A 14,137-nucleotide genomic window follows, 5' to 3' on the forward strand; every position below is an offset into this window, starting at 1 on the left:
CCCACCAGAGATTGAATCTACCCTTGATGAACGGTGTATATACAACACATACAATAAGGTAGGGCCCACCGCTACTGGATGATGTGGTAGGTGGATCTCGCAGATGGTCAATGAGGATAAAACAATTTCATCATAGCGGCCCGTCAGACGGGCGGTGCAGATAAAACATTTATATCATGTGGGTCCCACACCCACAAATGGACGAACAACGATGATAGAACCCATACATCAATGTGGATTCACCTCCAGGAAGGGATGAACGGGTGGGATATAAAACAAGTGGGTCCCACCATCCCTATCTAGATGGTGGACTGCATGGATGAACATATGCATCAAGTCAAGATAAGGTAGGGCCCACCGTCTAGATCTGGTGGGCCACGTCAAAATGGATGGGCAGTGGGATATAAAACACGTGTCAATGGTGGGTCCCACGTGTTGGAGTCAGCACGGACGACATTGGTGAAACACTTACATCACGGTGTGTACCACCGTCCAGCTGCTGGACGGTGGATACAACACATTACGGTGGTCCCTCACATAAAAGAATAGTTTGGATTAACAAATACCGCATAATGGGGCCATGACACTTGCTGACGTGAATATAGGTGGGGCCCACAAAACTTGCAGATGTCAATACAGCAGCTATGCTGCTCGTCCAGCAGATGGATGGTATGTATGCCACATATATGTCAGTGGTGGGTCCCACCAATATACGGTGTGGATGAAATCCATACGACAGGTGGTGGATCCATGTCCAGCACTGGACGGCTTGGATTAAAATACTTACATCACAATGGTCCAACGTCTAGATGCTGGACTGGATGGACGACGTAGATACAGAATATATATATCCAAGGTGAGCCCAACCAATACCGTCCAGATGGACGACTGGATGTAGAATACATAAATCAAGGTGGGCCCCACCCCTCACATGTGCAGCACGTGTGGGGGTGGTCCCACACACTGCCGAAATAGATGAACGGCATGGAGAATACATGCATCATGGTAGGGCGTCCATGTGATGGACAGCTAGAGGTTACATACTCATCATGGTGGAATCCACCGTCCAGCACATTGGACGGTGTGGATGATACACACACGTCACGGTGGGTCTCACCGTCCAAGTTGCTAGACGGTGTGGATACACCACATACATCAAAGTGAACTCCACCATGATGGATGGCATGGATATATCACACGCATCAGGTGGACCACATGACATCAAAGGGAGAGAGAGAGAGAGAGAGAGAGAGAGAGAGAGAGAGAGAGATCGGTGAGAAAGGGAGGGACCCCGCCACTATGGGCCCTCCCTAAACAATGCAAACATTAAGATGGGTCCCACCATATGTGGGCACGCAAATCACAAATCAAATAAATAAAATCACCCACATTTCCTTCTTCTTCCTCCCTAGTGCTCCAAGGCCCCTAAGAAGCTCCTTCAATGGTGAAGATGATTATCTAAGGGTTGGATGGTGAGGATTGAGGGGCGTAAGAAGTGGGCCACACCTAGCTCTCTCTTAGAAGGCTTGGTCGTTGGATCTCTCCTTGGGTTACTTGGAATGAGAGAGAAATAAGAGAGAGGGGTGATGGATTGATAAGGGATGGGTGAGAGGTGATGGGGTGATGGGGAGTGATGGGTGTGTACTTTGTTGTAAGAGGAAGTTGACTTTAGGTAAGGTTGTGTAAGAGAAGGATGGGTTGGGTTGTTTGTACTTGATTGATGGATTGATGTGATATTTTGTAGAGATCCTCTCAAAATTATAACGAGCGGTATTTTCCTCACACTGACTGTGGGCCCGCTTCTCCTGGCCTGGGTATTGCCTCAGCGCGCGAGACGCGACATCAGAACCGCGGCGACGGCGCGGTCGCACTGGTATAAGTCTCGGGGTCAAGCCGACTCTGATATACAGGACACGACTCAGGATAGCGTGCAAACGCCGATAACAGATCACAGTTCACTGAAATTCGATCGGGAGGACCGTGGAAGCCTATAAAATGGTACGAGCTAGGATACAGGTCTTACAAAGATTATGATGATAAAATGGCACTCTCTGTCATGTTTAGCGGACTGAAAGAGGGAAAGTTTACCTTCTCAATTAGGAAGAACCCGCCGAAGACGTTGGCCGAGTTCGTCACCAGAGCTCAGAAATACACTAATGCTGAGGAGTTCTCCAACTCTCATAAAAATATCTAAGCAGCGAAGCCGTCAACCAAGGGGAAGAGGCTAAGGAACAAAGAGCCCCAGTCATCCAACAAGATATCGAACGACTATGTTCCTCGTGATCGTTGGCCGAGCAGGAAGCCCGAGGGCAAGTTCCGTTCCTACACCCTCCTCAACACGTCTACAGAACATATACTGCTGGACATCGGGGCAAAAACTCCTGAATTGGCTCGTTTGCATGAAAGCGGACGCGGAGCGCTGAGACAAGCGCAAATACTGCCAGTTCCATCGTGACTATGGTCACAACACGAGTGACTGCGTGGATCTCAAAGGCTAGATTGAGACCCTCATCCATAAGGGTCATTTGCGCCGAGACACCAAGGAAGAAAAATTAGCTCAGAGAGAATAGCAGCTGAGCAAAACTGCAGAAGAGCCAATCGAAATCCGTATCATCTTCCGCGGTTCGTCTGGTGAAGGAGACTCAAACAAAGCTCATAAAGCCCACTCTCGAAAGTCCAATTCAGAACACTACGTCCACATAACTGAGAGGCTGAAGAAAGAGCTCCGAGTCAGTTCCTACAGCCTGACCTTCATGGAAGACGATGAGCCAGAATCCAGCATCAGCAATATGATGCCTTAGTGGTGGCAATGACCAAAGCCAACCACAAGGTTTACTGCATCCTGGTCGACATCGGGAGCTCGGCTGATATCATCTACTTGGAGGCTTTCGAAAGAATGGAGATTCTAAGGTTATGCCTCAAACCTGTGAAGACCCCTCTGCACGGCTTTGCCGGAGAAAGGGTGATCTCCGAAGAAGCTATCTCCCTCCCCGTAACTACGGGAGAAGGACAACATCAAGTCACCATTTTGGTGGACTTCCTTATTGTTAACGTACCATCAGTGTACAACGTCATCTTGGGCAGACCTTCCCTCAATGCAATGAGGGCAATCGTGTTCACATACAATCTAATGATGAAATTCCTCACCGAAGGCGGGATAGGCTATCTCCAGGGCAATCAGCACGAAGCTTGGAAATGTTATGCGATAGCAGTGAAGAAAGGGTCAGTGATGCAGGCCCTCACCATAAATGTACTCGATCCCAGGGGTCTTATAGAAGATTCATCCATAAAGGACTTGAAGGTCATTCCGCTTGATGAAACAGATTCAAGCAAAACCGTTCAGCTCGGCATGTTATTGAATTCCGAGCAACGGTCTCAAATGTTGGCCTTCCTGCAGCAGCACAGAGATGTCTTCGCATGGTCAAATGACGACATGCCGGGAATCTCTCCCGATGTCATGGTCCGCAGCCTGATTGTGGACCCAGATTATAGGTCAGCGAAACAGAAGAGGAGAGTGTTCGATGCCGAGTGATATGCACCTCCTCAGCGTTGGCTTCATCGAGGAGGTGCACTATCCAGATTGGATCGCAAATGTGGTCCTCGTCAAGAAAGCAAAAGAGAAGTGGCAGGTCTGTGTTGATTACTCTGATCTGAACAAGGCCTGTCCCAAAGATAGTTTCCCCCTGCCTCGGATTGACCAGCTGGTAGACAGTACAGCTGGGCATGAATTACTCTCATTCCTTAACGTCTATTTCGGGTACAACCAGATTACGATGCACCCCCCAGATAGGCAGAAGACTACCTTCATCGCTGTTAAGGGATTCTACTGTTACCGGGTTATGTCGTTCGGCCTGAAGAATGCTGGGGCCACGTATCAGAGACTGGTGAACTAGATGTTCGCTAAGCAGATAGGACGCACCATAAAAGTTTATGTTGACGACATGCTCATCAAAAGCATCAGGGCGTCCAATCACCTAGCGGATCTCGGAGAGACCTTCTCCATCCTCCGAGCATACCGTATGAAGCTGAATCCCGCGAAGTGTGCTTTCAGAGTCGGCTCCGGTAAATTCCTCGGGTTCCAGGTCAGTCAGTGGGGCAATGAAGCAAACCCCGACAAGATCAAAGTGGTCCTCGATATGAGCTCTCCTCGGACAACAAAGGAGATACAATGTCTCACCGGACAAGTAGCAGTGCTCGGACAGTTTATATCCAGAGTCACTGACAAATGTGTCCCCTTCTTTCAGCAACTGAACAGCCATAAGAAGGCCGAGTGGACGTCGGAATGCGAGTAAGCCTTCCATCAATTGAAGCAGTATCTGGGCTCACCGCCCCTACTGTCCAAGCCTGAAGAGGTATTCTTATATCTGGCGGTCTTGGCCTTAGCCGTTAACTCCGCGCTGATCAGGGAGGTCGGGGGCAAGAAGCACCCCATATACTATATGAGCAAAGCAATGGTGCCTGCTGAGACGAGGTACCCAGCTCTGGAGAAGTTAGCACTCTGCTTGATTGTCTCCGCTCGGAGGTTACACCTGTACTTCCAGGCCCATTCCATCGTTGTCTTGACCGACTCTCCCCTCAGGCAAGTCCTCCAGAAGCTCGAGGTGTCAGGTTGGCTAACTAAGTAGCCGATCGAACTCGAGTAGTTCGATATCCAGTTCCGACCAAGGACCGCGATTAAGGGCCAAGCCGTGGCCGATTTCATTGCAGAGTTCACCGCTCCAAGTGAAGAGGGGACGAGCGCCGAAGTAGAAGCAACGCCTTTGCCCGCTCCTCCAATTAATCAGGGTATAAAGTCAGAACTGAAGTGGATCCTCTTCGTGGACGGGTCGTCCAACGCCAAGCGTGCTGGGGCAGGTGTTGTCCTAGTCGCGCCTGACTCTACACCTATCCAGTATGTAATCAGATTAGGCTTCAAAGCCTCAAATAATGAGGCGGAGTACGAGGCCCTATTGACTAGACTCTGACTGGCGGTCCAGTCCCTAGAGGTGCGATGCAACTCTCAGCTAGTGGCGAACCACATTTCTACCAAATATGAGGCCAAGAAGAATAGGATGGTGACTTATCTCGCAGAGGCTAGGAAGTTGATAGAAAAGTTTTAGAGCTGCACTATCAATCAAATACCGAGAACAAAGAATTCCTAGGCTGACACCCTCGCAAGGCTAGCCTCGGCCACAAAGGGAAAGATTCCTCGGGTCATCTCCGTGGAGTTCATAGAACATCCGAGCATTGACTGAATGGATCAGGAAACGGTCAACCCAGTGGAAGTCACACCGAGCTGGATAGGTCCGATTTACAATTACCTCACATCTGGTGAGGTCCCCTTAGACAGGTTAAAGGCAAGACGTTTGAGGGTTAGAGCCACACGATACATAGTCTTAGACGGGGTCATGTACAAGAAGGGGCATTCACGACCCTACCTTAGGTGTCTCTGACCCGATGAAGCAGACTATGTGATTAGGGAGATTCATGAAGGCATCTGTGGAAACCACTCCGATGGACGGACTTTGCTACGAAGATACTCCGTCAAGGATATTTCTAGCTGACAATCAGGGAGGACTCGGAGAACTATGTTCAGAGGTGCAATAAGTGTTAGCAATATGTGACCGTACCAAGCCAACCTGCAGAAGAGATGATCCTTATGAGCGGGCCGTGACCATTCGCTCAATGTGGAATCAACATCATCGGACCTTTGCCCACTGGAAAAAGACAGGTCAAGTTCTCTATTGTTGCAGTTGACTACTTTACCAAGTGGGCTAAGGGTGAGCCTGTCGCAAAAATCAGAAGGTGGTCGACTTTATTTGGAAGAACACCATCTGTCAGTTCAGAATCCGACACACCATCGTTTTCGATAACGAAAAACAGTTCGACAACGATAAGTTCTGAGGTATGTGTTAGGGGCTCGGCATTTCAAACGTGTATTCTTCACCTCGGCACCTGCAATCTAATAGACAAGTGGAGGCAGTGAACAAAGTCATCAAGCATCATCTCAAAAAAAAGTTGGAGAAAGTGAAAGGCAACTAGGCAGAGGAGCTCCCATTCGTCCTCTGGGGGTACAGGACTACAGCTCAGTCGTCTACTGGGGAAACTCCATTTTCGCTGTCTTACGGTTCGGAAGCAACGGTGCCAATAGAGATTAGTCTCCCTACAACTCGGGTCAGGAATTATCAGGAAGATCGGAACGCTAAGCAGATCGTAGCCAATCTGGACCTACTCGAGGAAGTTAGAGAAGTCTCCAGACTTCGAGTTGCTGCTCAACATCAACAGGTGGCACAATTCTACAACTCCAAGGTTAAGACTCGGCGATTCCGATCAGGTGACTTGGTCCTTCACCAAGTTTTCCAGAACACTGCAGAGCCGGGGGCTGGGGTACTCGGACCTAATTGGGAGGGGCCCTATCGCGTGGTCCGACCGACCCAACCAGGCTCTCACCACTTGGAGGATCTCGAAGGGCATCAGCTCCCCCACCCCTGAAACGCCGAACACCTGAAAATTTACTACCCTTAATGTACTGGCTGCTGAAGGCCCCCAATAAGTGTACATCTCGGAGTAGCTAGCCTCTTAAGGCTTTCGATAAAATCTATGTTTCTACATAATTTACGTACACAACTTGTCGAAAAAAAAATGCCTCTTACAAGTGGGGGCTGACAACGGACTGATCCCTTAAAGGGGTTAGTACGTTAACCCATGAAAATTCTTCAAGGGATCCCCTCATATAAAGGGAAAAAGCCCATGGATGACCTGAACCCTTGATGAAGGGGTGGCTCGTTGTACGACCGATGGATTTATAAAAATTATTACCACTCGCCATTCGGGGGGGGGGGGGGGTTGACCTCTCAAGGTATCGGCCCTTGTAATTTTAACATCACAAGATTCTACAAAATGGCCAAGGGCCTCGTAGGTATAAGGAGACAGCCCTCAGATGAGCCGACCTGCTGAGGGGTCGGCTCGTCAATCAACAACTTAACATCTAAGAGTCATCATTCAGCAAATCAATGATATTATATCATACCCTCTTCCGAGGGTTAAAGGATTATCCACAAAAATTATCCATCAATCCATCAAAAGACTATTATTTAAAGAGTTAAAAGAGAAGGGTGATATCAAAAGTTAGTTAATTGGAGGGAGTTGAGGGCCAACAGCCGAGCCTAGGGAGATGTCCTCAGCCAGTCTCTCCCCTGCATCCTCGAAGGTGAGGGACCCAAGGTTGAGATCCGGGTAAAGCTCCCGGACTGCATCAATATAGGCGTCGAAGTCGCAGTTATAAAACTTGTTAGCCTCGGCGGTCCTCTCCTCCGAGGTCTTGAACGTATCCACTGCAGCGGTCACCACCGACACCAGGGAAGCTTCGTCCTTAGCCCGTTGAGCCTCCTTCACCCTCGTTACTGCTTAGCTCAGCTCGTCCGCTGCCTCAGCCTTGGCTCGCTCCAATGAGTCCCCCAGTCGAGCATTATCGTTAGCCAGTGAGTTAGCATGAGCCTTGACTCCCGACAGCTTAGCCACATCAGCAGCGCAACGGGCTCGAAGGTCGTTGACGACCCCCTAGAGCTGCGACTCTCTCGCCCTTACGTCGTCCAGCAGCCCATGCAGTTCCGCTTGCTCTACTCGAAGGACTGCAGCCTCATCTCGGAGAGTCCCGACTTCGCCCTTGAGAGCCGTTATCTCCTTGTCTTTTTACGTGATCTCTCTCAAACTCTCCCGAGTCATCAGGAGCCTCGGGGACGGACTGAATCAAAACAAGAATATAAGCATATAAACGAAAATTCAAGGCAAGAAAGGTTAGTAAAATACCCTATAGAAGACAGAGGTTATGTCATTCACGAAGGACTCGTCTGATTTGTTAAGGAGGGCAGCAATCTCTTTCTCTGGAGCATGCTTTGCAGCCCATCAAACTAAGCCCGACATATGATAGCCTGACGGAAGTCTGTTCCCATTGGTTCCGACCCAAACAGACCCCATCTCTCCCCCCCGCTCCAGTCCCGTTGCCTGCCGAATCTTGGGCCTCAGCCTGTGATCATCTCCAACTTTGGGAGGAGAGAGCATCGCATCAGAAATTCGAATGGCTTCCTCCCGTTCAGAGGAAGATGGGATGGCTATGCAGGGTTCAGGGGTGGGTGGAGATACCTCAGAGGCATGAGGGGCGACGACGGGACGACGGGAGAAGGGATCGAAGTTGGAACATTGTTGGTTATGGCCCCGACCGCGGTGTTGGTTGGAAGTGTTGAAGCTGCAGCAACAGAAATTGGAGTTGCAGCAACAGAAATTGGAGTTGTAGCAACAACGGGAGCTAAAGCCGCGGCAACAGAAATCGGGGCTGAAGGGTCCTCACCGGGAGGAGTCCCCTGCCTCTTCCGAGCAGTCACCTTTGTCCGCAGTTCAAATCTCGGCATCTCTTCGATAGATGGGGGGCTTTTCTCTTCCGAGATCCGAAGGCCTCGGCCATGCTTGCATATGTGATAGTGAGTTAATGTCTGAGTTGCAAGACCGCCAACATCAGCGAAGTAAAAAGTAAAGAGGCACTTATTGAATGAGGTGGGGAGCGACTTGAGCCTGCAAAGCCCAGAACAATAAAGGCTGTCCACTGTAATCAAGACCGACCAAGAGCGCAAATCCTCTGAGCGAGCCCCTGGCCTTGGCAATTTGATTCTTTTGATCTGAGGAGAGGAGAGACTGGCCCCTCGAGAAGTTTGCAAAAATGAAGTTAGAACACTAATTAAACTACAGCAAACATGAGAGTGTTGTAAAAAGATGGTTCGGGGGCCGACCTGGAACAACGAATCGAGTAGGGAGCCGAGTCCTTAGATTCCTATCCGCCGGTGCTTCCCACTCGCTCGATGCCCAGAACCATTTATTCTTCCAATCCTTATTAGAGGATGGAAGTTGCAGGACTAGTACCGAGCCCTTGCTGTCGTGGGTCGCGAAGTAGTACCACAGCTCCTGATTATCGTGCTTGATTAAGTACAGACTCATCAGCTCTTTCGGTGTTAGCTCCGGGTTCCTGACTTGACGCCAGATGATGTACGGGGATATTAAAGCCCTCCAAGCATTGGGAGTAAATTGGCTTGGGGCCAGTTCTAAATAAGCTATGAGGGCGCGAACGAAGGGATGCATCGGAAGACGGAGCCCACATTGGAGCATAGGAAAATTGCAACTTCCCCTTCAGCAGGATCTCCAGGAGTGTCAACGGGCTCGAGAGCTAGTATCTGAACGGAGTCCGAAATCTAGAATTCTGATTGGACCTAGTCCATCTGGGACTCAACCAACACGGAGGCTCTTGGGATGCTCTCCGTGGTTCGCCCACATGCGGGCATCTCTGTAACCCTTCCCATTCTCCCACATGATTGTGGCCGCACGCGTTTAAGATTTGACGTTGGAGGCTACTGATCTTCTACACATATTTACTCTCTGAGTCCATGCCCGAACTCGAAGAGTAGGGGGCTTTTGTTATGGAAAGATTAGAGACACCTGAGCTCCGAGGCTCGAGGTTATTCAGAGCCGACTCAAAGTGTAAGACCAAGCTTGGAGTTATGTAAATAGGCAAAGGCATGACTTCCAACCCGACATCCTTTGCACCTTCGATCCGAGGCCCAAGGCCTAGGAGGCCAACTCAGAGCTTGGAGTGATCCGATGTAGAGGCGGTCGGCTCGGGATTCAAATCGGAACCCACTAATAAGGGGGATCATGAGGTGTCCCACTACTACGTGAGTGGCGACAGTTACTCAATTGCCCACGTCCTCACGACCACCAAACGAGTGGGTGGCCGAATTGTTTGCGAGACATGGTGACTGCCCCAAGATGCACCGACTTATGTGGACATGCTTATCCCATGTTAGGGGGTATAAGTAGCATCTTGGGGGGGAGGAGATAGGTATGCAATATCTTGCACTCTCCCTCTACAAATCAACTTAGACCAAGATTTCCTTGACTTGACTTAGGCATCGGAAGGTCCCCTATTTACGCCAGGGTCTCATTTGCTCACCGCTTCTGTGTAGGCCCAGGGCTCGGTAGGAGTTTGGAGCTCCGAGAAGAGAGTAATCTACATTTTGACAACAACAATATAGATTACATTCTTTAGTGGTTTTTAATGCATGTATGCCCCCACCTTAGGATGGGAATCCTACATGACACTTGGTTTACATGCATGTAGAAAAATAAGCTTCATTGGCCTACCATGTTGTATCAAGATTTTGGTTTTTAAATTTTTTTAAAAAAAACCTTTAAAATATGGTTTTCATGCCAAAAATGAATTTGAAACAAACAAAGGAAAAGAGTTTTTTGTTTAATCTCATATTGAATAAATCGTGTTAGACGACACACTTTGCACTTCGCAAACTGGAGAGAGAGAGAGAGAGAGAGAGAGAGAGAGAGAGAGAGAGAGAGAGAGATGTGAAATGGTTTGGACTTTATAGGATACTAGAAACGGTCAAATCAATGAATCTAAAATTGTTGATCTTTTTTTTTTTTTTTTTTTTTTAGAATGGCTGGTAGCCTTAATAGCTAAAACAGTCCAAATACGAACAACCCTTGATGATCCATTGATCTAAAAATCTAAAACTTCGAAATTTAGTGTCAATGGTTAGAAATGTTTCATAAACATTATGAACCATTAATGACCACCTGGCAATGGTACACACCCAATATGCTATATAAACATGACCCTCTAGGTTCAAAATCATCCAAGTCCAATAAATGCGATTAGATATGATTTCTTTAAGTTTTTTACTTTTAAGGATATTTAAGAAGAACTTGCTAAGTGATTCAAAACTTCTTTCAGTTACTGAGTTCAATCACTCAACAAATCTATCAAAGTTCCAAACTGCATTAACCAAGTCCCTGAGTAAGTCCCTTAATGATGATTGCATGCACAAGCTTAAAAAATAGAAAAGAGAAGAAAGCTTGTCTTATCTTATAAGCAATTCACCTATAACCTATCAGCAATCTCAATTTTAATTGAGAAGGGGACAAATCAAGCTTTAAGCACAGCATATTGTATATGTGATTCAGCCTGTTAATTTCATTTTTATTTTTTTGGTTTCCAATATTATGTGTGAAATATTTTCCAATATGTTATTGTGCGAAATTCACTCCATCCATTGGGTGATTTCCTCAATGCCACGCCCTGCAACCAAAACTAAGACGTCCACAACTTAGCTAAGCCACGTCACGGAGATGGAATGCCAATCGTAGAACTGTGTGGACGGCCACAATGGTGTTTATCTTTCATTAGACCTGCTCATAAGGTGTGAATCACCACCAGCACAAAGTGAAGATACAAGGATCAGCTGGATATAAAACTCAAGTGGGCTTAATTGCAATTTTAAACAGTTCCCATTGGAGTGGTCCTAGCATCTTATGGGCTGATATTTTGTACGTACAATTAACATAAGGTTCTTTTGTGATGGAGAGAGTCAATAGATAACACGGTGGGGCCATATAAGATGGAAGCAATTGCCTGCTGCACCCACCATTAGGGATATCCCCCTATGGCAAGATGTGGCCCACGCTCTATGGTGGCCACTGTGATGTTTGTTTAATCCATGCTAGGGTTGAGATCATAAATGACGCATAACCAAAGCTCAAGTGAACCAAAGCACAGGGAACAATAGAATGAGGCCACCCAACATTCTTGAAACCTTCCTAGGCCCACCATGATGTTTATTTGCCATGCAACGTGTTCCTAAGGTCACGCAAACTTAGATGAAGGGAAACCACAAATATCAGCTCGATCCAAAATTTTTGTGGCTTCTAAGAAGTTTTCAACAGCAGGCATTCAATCTTCATTGATTCTTGTGATGTGGTTCGTTTCAGCTTTCGATTTACTTCATTATAGGAAAACATCCTCTCCAAAGAGAGCTCGACAATGTAAGTAAAATACACTCATTACAGTGAGCCTGTGGAGCATGGACATTATAATAAAACATGTATTGTAAAAGGATCTTGGTCATGTGCCTTTTCCTTTGATTCTCTGTACTGCCCTTGGGTGGACCATGCTCCTTTCGCCCCTGACATGACATTACTTGATTGGACAGTAGAATATTGTCAAACATGGAGCTTACACAAAGAATGTTTGACAAGGGCATATTCAATGGAGTCTATCTCTAATTGCAACCCACCGTCCAATCAAATCCCAACAGGTCAAGGGTATTAGAGGGAGTTCATGTTGACCCATACCTAAAAACAACCTACTGTCCAATTAAGTCCTTCCTATACTACTTTGACACATACAATGGTAGTACATGTGGAATGGGTGCTACCCTACTCGGCATGGTGGGATTTGATAGTAAGGCAGGCAGCTATAGAGATGGGCCCATACAAAGCATGTTTGAAAAGAAGGGTGGATACTGAGTACACACTGTAGCATAATGAAGAAAGTTTAAGGTGCCCACGTTATGTATATCTTATCTACACTGTCTATCCATTTTACTAGCTTAATTTAGGGCGTTAGCCCAAAATTGAAGCATATTTAAGCTCAAGTGGACCACACCACATGAAATAGAGGGAATAATAATGTCCATAGTTGAAACTAGAGCTGGACAAAACATATTCGATCCGGTGGATCCGACCCGATCCTAACCGAACCGACGGCCTGGATCGGTGCAGATCGAGTTAAGTATTTCCGGATCCGAATGATTTTCAGATCGAGATCAGATCGTGGTCAATCCGGACCGATCCGATCTGAAACCCAATTCGATCAGATCCGACCCGATCCGGAGCCTGAGGAGGATTTTAATGGAGGATATCCAATCATTATTGTTTTCCTGTGGTGTGGTCCACTTGAGATTTTTATCTCTCTAATATTTTGTATCAAGCTTTAAAATGATTTGTAAAAATGGATGAACAACATCGATGAAATACATACATCATGGTGGGGCCCATAGATCACCGAACACAGAGAGTAGCCAATCCGTTTTTGTCAGGCTCAGGCATCAGTACCACACACCAGCTACTGTTGTAGCCTAAGCTAGTTGGCTAGGTACGTGGCGTGCGAAGACGAGATTATGGCTCCTCGAGCTTCGAGTTGTACAAATGGTTTAAAGGAGATCAAAGTTATATGGGCCCTACAATGATGTATTTACTATATGTACACCGTTCATATATTTTTAGAAATTATTGTAGAGCATTATCCAAAAAATGAATAATATCCAAAGATCATCTGGACCACACCACAAATAGCACCAGAGAATGATTTTCACCGTTAAACATTTCGTGTGGTCCACTTGATAGTTAGATCTGTCTTATTTTTTATCTCAAGCCTTATGATGAGCTTGCCAAATGGATGGACGGTTTGGATATAACACATACCCCATGATCAGACCCATAGAACTTGCTAATGTCATTATAGCAAGTCACTTGCGTGAAAAGCACTCACTGCGCTTTCGTGCAGTGCACATCAACACATGTCCGGTAAAAGCATGGATACGATAACGGATAGTTCTTTCAGAGTCATGTGAGGCTCACCTTGATGTATATGTTTTATCTAAGCCGTTCATCTATTTTGACAGATCATTTTAGGCCTTTAGCACAAAAGGCGGTATATTAAAGGCTAAAGTGGACCACACCACATAAAACAGTTGGATTAAATTCATACGATACGAATCCTACCGAACCCGATTCGACTCGGTTTCCTTGACCGAGTCAAACTCGGTTCGGGTCAGGCCAACCATGCATCGGATTGGTCCGAGTCAGGTGACCCGGACTCAGTCCCATATTGGATCGAGTTTGGGTCAAGCCATTGAGACTTCATATCGGGTTGAGTTGGACCCAATCTAATCCGATCCGGACCGATGCCCAGCTCTAGTTGAAACCAACCTAGGGCTCACAATGATGTTTATTTGTCATTCAGCCTATTCATAAAGTCATACATACATGAATGAAGGGAAAACACAAATATCACCTTGCTCAAAGACTTACGTGGCTTAAGAGGTTTTAAACGGTAGGAGTTCAATTCCCAATATTTCCTACCATGTGGTCGGCTTGAACTTTGGACTCATGTGAGGTAGTTTGTTGAGCTTTGGACATGCCCTAAAATTAGAGGTGGGCATTCCTGACCCAATCCGACCCGATCAGACCCGTTCCGAACAGAACCGACGACCCAGATCGGCCCTGATCGAGTCTGGAAATCCAGAACCGGTCGTTCTTC

Source organism: Magnolia sinica, chromosome 3 (genome assembly GCF_029962835.1).
Source record: "Magnolia sinica isolate HGM2019 chromosome 3, MsV1, whole genome shotgun sequence".
NCBI lineage: Eukaryota > Viridiplantae > Streptophyta > Magnoliopsida > Magnoliales > Magnoliaceae > Magnolia > Magnolia sinica.